The 6027-nt window shown below is 48.1% G+C and overlaps 1 protein-coding gene across 11 annotated transcripts in view; it reads right to left on the minus strand.

Annotated features, from left to right (window-relative positions):
• Nucleotides 1-2491, minus strand: part of LOC121041945 (protein mono-ADP-ribosyltransferase PARP6) — a 61357-nt gene extending 58866 nt beyond the window's left edge. For 3 of the 11 annotated variants that reach the window (XM_040493163.1, XM_040493162.1, XM_040493161.1), the window contains exon 1: nt 663-1642. The gene's annotated coding sequence lies outside the window, so the exon portion shown is untranslated. Of the gene's footprint in view, nt 1-662; nt 1643-2407 lie in introns of those variants that run through there. The other 8 variants (XM_040493157.1, XM_040493156.1, XM_040493151.1 and 5 more) reach the window with 7 other exon arrangements.
• Nucleotides 2492-6027: the final 3536 nt, after the last annotated feature.

Here is a 6027-nt window from a genome sequence, read left to right on the forward strand (position 1 = left end):
TTAATTACTAATGAATCTGAGTGATGGGTACATGAGGGTTTCTTACGCTCTACCTTTGCATATAGTTGGAAATCTTTATAACAAGTTAAAAAAAAAAATCACAGGCTACTCTTGTACTTTTTCAGGGGCTCTCATTAAAAAATCAACTCTAAATGTGAACAGGAAAATGATTCCTGAAACTCCACAACTGCCTCCTTGCTGTTCTTCAAACATAACGAGTATATTCCCACCACAGGGCCTTTGTCCCTGCTGTTGCCTCTTCTTGGAATGGTTTTCAGATATCCATATGGCTTGCTGCTTCACTCCTTCAGCTCTCTGCTCAAAGGTCATCTTGACCATCCTATATAAAACAGCAAAACCTCAACACACACACACTAGCACTCTCTATCCATCCCCCTTACCTGCTTTATATTTTTCCACAGCACAATGCCCTGACATACAAAATGTTTGTTTGTTGTATTTAACTCCCACCAAAGTATAAGCTCTGTGGTGGCAGAGGCTTTGGCTCTTTACTATGTTGTCAGTCCCTCAACTCGTACTTACTGATGAATAAATGAATGAACTGTCTGCTGGATACCCAAACCAAAGGGGAGATACATACAAGAACCTAAACATGTCTACACATAGACAAAAATGACTTTAAAAAACAAGATTCTATTCACCTTCAAGAGCAGCTGAGAACCAAAATTACGAAGATCTGAGGACTGAACTGGGTTTGTGAGATTTGAAAATAAACAGTCAGGTGCTGATCTGGATGATCACAGAGGAATAAAGAGGGAGGCACTAATGTCCAGCGTGGGCTGTCTTGGGCTGGGTGGTAGGATGTTGGCAGCGTAGGCCAGAAGTACCAACTTTCTCAAGGTCTCTGTCACCGTAGAAGTCAAGAAAAACTTAGTCTCTCTCCAAGGGCTGTTGCTGCTCGGTTTCTGCTGTTATCACAAGGAGAAAAAGGTAGTTCAGAGGGAATTTTTCTTGTCCAGGGAAGAAACAAGTCAGGAACTACCATCGTTTCCCAACCAGGGTGTTTTAGGGAAAGAGACTCCCATCTTCTACTCTCAATGCCCATTCCTCTGGAGGTAAAGAATGGGTTTGAAAAGTAAAAGAGTGGGGGAAGGGGGGGGAGGTCATGAAATTCACAGAATCACAGACATCTGAAAGAGGAGGAAGCCTAAAAGATGATCTATTTCGCAGCTTTCATGTTATACGTAGAATACTCAAGTGTAGGAAGACCAAGGAAGCTGCTTAGCATCAGTATGGCGGAACCTGGACTTAAGCACATTTGACAGGTCCTAATTACATCCAATTTTCCTGTAATGTGGTTATGACTGATTAAGGTAGTTGTTTAATGCATTAAGCAAAGAACATCTATCTGATTTATCTAAATGAGGTGAAGGAGGGAACATTTCAAGAGAAGCTGGGCCAAGTACAGACTGTGTGAAGAGTGCCCAAGGAAGGGTATTGTTCAGCTCAGTGTTTACTCTGGATGAGGGCAGCTAACACAAAGCGCTTTACAGTTTGCATGGAAACAGGCCAAATGTAAATAAGCCTCAAGTCTGGATCACAAAGGTCTTTCCCTAGGTCCACAGGCGGTTCTCGGTGTGACAACTATTCACCTAGTCAAAAAAGCCTCCGAACCCAACGTTTAAACTCTGGGCTTGGGGCGCCTGGGTGGCGCAGTCGGTTAAGCGTCCGACTTCAGCCAGGTCACGATCTCGCGGTCTGTGAGTTCGAGCCCCGCGTCAGGCTCTGGGCTGATGGCTCGGAGCCTGGAGCCTGTTTCCGATTCTGTGTCTCCCTCTCTCTCTGCCCCTCCCCTGTTCATGCTCTGTCTCTTTCTGTCCCAAAAATAAATAAAAACGTTGAAAAAAAAAATTTAAACTCTGGGCTTAACTCCCAGCTTTGTATTGTAGTCCTGGGAAAGTGGGTTACTCCCCTCTATACCAAGTGCTCCTTTCTCAGAAAGCCTAGGCCACTGAACAAAGAGTGCGGGGGAGAACCCACGGAGGGACGATTCTCGAAGGCAAGCGCTATCTCCGGTATACCCCGAGGAGAGCAAGGACGAGGTTAGCCCCCAAACACTGGCAGCCATCCTCGTTTCCAGGGCAGGCCCTGAGGCCTCCCTGAGGGGAGCAGTCACAGCTCTTCTCTGGTTTCCTACGGAGACGCCAAAGACACCCAACACCTGCCTCCCGGGGAAGAAGCTCTGCGCCCGATTTGTGTCGACAGCCGCCCGGCCTTGAGCGCAGCCTGTCAAGCCTAGGAGGGCCCCTCAGAGCCACCCGGTCCAAGACCCTCACTTCATCCACCCCGGCCGAGGCGGGGCGGGCCCCGCACCCTTCCCGCGGCCCGGCCGCCCCGCCCCGTCCCCGTGGCGGCCGCCCCACAGGCCGGCCTCGCGAGTACTCACGGCGACCCCGGGCCGCGTGCGGCCGCCGCTGAGGGGACGAGCGGCCCGGGACGCCCCGCGGGGGCGGAGCGGCAGGCCAAGGGGAGGGGGCCGGGCCGGGCGGGCGAGGTCGCGCACCCCCACGCCTCGTCGTTCCGTCACGGGCGCGCAGACCCACTCTGCGCACGCTCGTGCGGGGACACCGGAATCACGTGACCCGCACCTGACCAATCGCCGTGCGGCCTGCCTCTGGGCGCGCCACAGCCTCGGACGCCAAGCTTCCGTCGTTTGCGCCGTGCTCGCTGGTTGGGAGGGGTGAGAAGCTGAGGGGTAGCGCCTGCGCCTTGTGTTGGGGCGGGTGAGTGGAAAAACAAGAGGGGCTGTGGGGGTACGGGAGAGCTTTCTGAAAGAGAATGTTGGCACTTGGCGCCCCGTGTGGTTGGGAGGAATGAGCAGGGAAGGCCGTCCCCTCTGCCTCTCCTCGTTAGTGGCCAGAGGCAGGTAGAGATTGAGAAGGGCTTCCTGAGACCAGAGGGGCTTTAAGAATCTCAGGTTTGCAAAGGCGGACCTCAGGGTCTTTTGTTAAGGTTAACTCATTTGCACCCCTGGTAGCCGCGGTGTGCCGGAAAGCACTTTGGCCTTCTATTCAAACAATCTGGGTTCAAAGCTTGGTTTCAGCACTGACTGTTGGAAGCCTCAAAGCACGACTTTCACTTTCTGAGCCTTAGTTTTTCTCATCTGTGAACTGGGGACAATAATACCTTTTAATGGGGTTGTTGTGGTGAGCATGAAATAACCGCTTGAACCTTATACCTGCAATTTCATACGTTTCAATATAATACATATAAGAACCTGACACTAGGAAGTAGTCTATAAATGGAAGCTGTATTTGTGGTTGTTGTGGTTATGGACCTAAGACATGGCCAGATCTCCCTTCATCTTTATCAGAATTGGTGTCTTAGGGTTCCCATATGCCCCTCTTTTCCATCAGCACTAATGAGGAAAGGCTTATGTTAGCTGTACTCTCCTTCCTCACTCCCTGTTTTTAGCTGGATACAGCACACACAAGGAAAGCTTCGCCCTGAGTAATATACGCACATGTCATATCTATCCCTCTTGAGCCGGCCTCGGTTCGAAGATCCCTGGTGATGTTTTTTACATTTGGATATCTTCAGCATCTGTTTTCTGATTCCCTCTCCTTTTTGATGCCCACTCCCCAGTCTTCTCATCTCGCTCTCAGCCTGGGCCACAACACCGTCTTAGTATTAGTTTGTCACATCCATAATAACTGAAAAAAAGTGAGGGCTATAAAATAACAGGACTTCTAGCCTTAGTCTCAGAGTGCTTGGGGAAGGAGTTGGCTCCGCTCCCTAAAACAACTCCCCAGCAAGGGCCCCATAATAGCTTTTAAAAGCCGTGCATGCATGGGAGTGTTTGAACATAAGTACATTGGGTAAGCAGAGGGGGTCTGTCCCCATGAGTAAAATGTCAAAATCCAATATTTCATAACTTTCCAGGATTTCCCCTGTTCACCCCCCTCCCATCTCCCCTCTATGAATTCCAGCTGTTTACCTCCTCTACCCACCCCTCCTAGACTAAGATACAGGAAATCGCCCAATCCTGCAAAGCTGAGCTTGTGAGTGGGCACTGTTTTGAGTTAGTCCAGCCTGTGAACCCTGTTCTTTGGGCATTATATTTTCCACACTCGCACTCCAGATCTGTGGGCCCCAGGGCTGTGTTTGTTTTATGTGACCCCTGGCATCATGGCTGCAATTTATTGAACTAACTGTGAGTGGATTCCTAATCCAAGCTGTACTAAGCAAATGTTCTCTCCTGGGAACCTTGGATTAGGGACGAGAGATTATGATTCTAACTGGACTGGTTTCTTGAACAGAAGAGATAAAAATTCAGGAGCTCTAGTGCACCTACCTCCCAGCACCTACCATGAGAAATGAGAAATGAAAAATGAAGAAAGACTATCTGCAGAAAGAGAATGAACCATCTAGAGGCAGTGACCGGAAACAGTGAGATTGGTTTCTGGTTCCTAAAAGCTTCCCAGGCCCCTCTGACCTTGTGTCTCTGAGTCACATTTATCTAGATTAAATCATTTAAGCTAACATAACCTGTACCCAATGCAGAGTCTACTACAAATCCAGTCTCCTCAGTTGGCCCACAATGTACCCAGCAATCTCTCTACAGGCCAGCTTCTGCCATCATCCCCCATTCTGCTTCAGGGGGAAAATAAAGGCACGGAGGAGGGAACTGTCTTAGTTTTCAATCCCCTCCAAGCATCTGAATCTCTCCTACTCTTTCTTTCACAGAGAAGAGAGGTCTCTCTCCAAATACTTCCACTGTGATGTGTATTTCATTCCCTTTTGTCTCTTCAGGAACTTTGCTCCTTCACTTAAGCCTCACCTTCATGGATATTCAACTTTTTCCTCTCCCCTACTCTTTGATCTCAGCACATAAAGTTGATGAACTGGCCCAACCATTAAAAAAAGTCCCATTTTAATCCCACACACTACTGACTGTCACACATTTGTTTCTTGCCTTCCACAAGCTCCTAGGGAGTCGTGTGACTCTTCATCTCCACTTCCTCACCTTCCATGTATTCCTGAAATCTAGTGCCTTAGACCTAGTGACCTCTTCCTAAAATCTCTACTGAAAATACTTTTGCTGAAGTTGCAAATGACTTTTGAGCTGAAAAACCCATTGGAAATACTTAGGCTTAATTTATTTGACTACTTGATGTCATTTGGCTTTGTTGATCACCCTGACCTACACCCTTTTCCTCTGTTGGCTCCTATGGGCTATGCTTTTCCCATTTTTTCCCACACCCACATGGGCCCTTCCCGGCATCCTTAGTGCACTCCTTTTCTTGCACTCACCATTGAAATAAGAAAACAGGGCACCTGGCTGGCTGAAGTGTAGAGCGCGTAACTCTTGATCTCGGGTTTATGAGCTTGAGCCCCACATTGGGTGTAGAGATTACTTTAAAACAAAAGTAAATAAATAAGAAAACAGTTTAGTCCACACCAATTTCTCATCTCCTCACTCTTACCAGCAACCTCAATGGCACCCACCTGAAGCAGACCTTGGTAATTTGGGGTTTCTTAGAATCTGATTCCCCTTCCTTCTTACAAGTAGATAAGCCGAGCCATGACAGACATTGAAAAGCTTGGGCCTTTTTTTTTTTTTTTTTTTCCACACCAGCTAAGACAGAGGCATGTGACGTAGGCCTGGCCAAGTAGTCCTCAGAAATGCAGATTCTGAAGTAAATGATTCAGAGAAATAGAACCGTGGAGAATTCGTCCTAGCAATAGAAACAGCAGGTTTTCACTGATGGTGAAAGTAGCAGTATTCTCACTGTCTGGTTTAGACATCTCACTTTGGCTTTTGTTCTGGGACTGGCCTCCCGTTGTTCCCACTCACTTCCAAAGCTTGCATGTCCTGCTTGGCAATACTTTAACTCCCCCTCCCGCCCAGTGCCCTTTCAACAAATGGCTTTTCTGTTTTTTTAAAAAAAAATTTTTTTTCTAATGTTTATTTACTTTTGACAGAGAGAGAGAGAGAAAGACAGAGCATGAGTGGGAGAGGGGCAGAGAGAGAGGGAGACACAGAATCTGAAGCAGGCTCCAAGC

The sequence above is a fragment of the Herpailurus yagouaroundi genome, unplaced genomic scaffold (assembly GCF_014898765.1).
Source record: "Herpailurus yagouaroundi ecotype Mexico unplaced genomic scaffold, PumYag 184, whole genome shotgun sequence".
Lineage (NCBI taxonomy): Eukaryota > Metazoa > Chordata > Mammalia > Carnivora > Felidae > Herpailurus > Herpailurus yagouaroundi.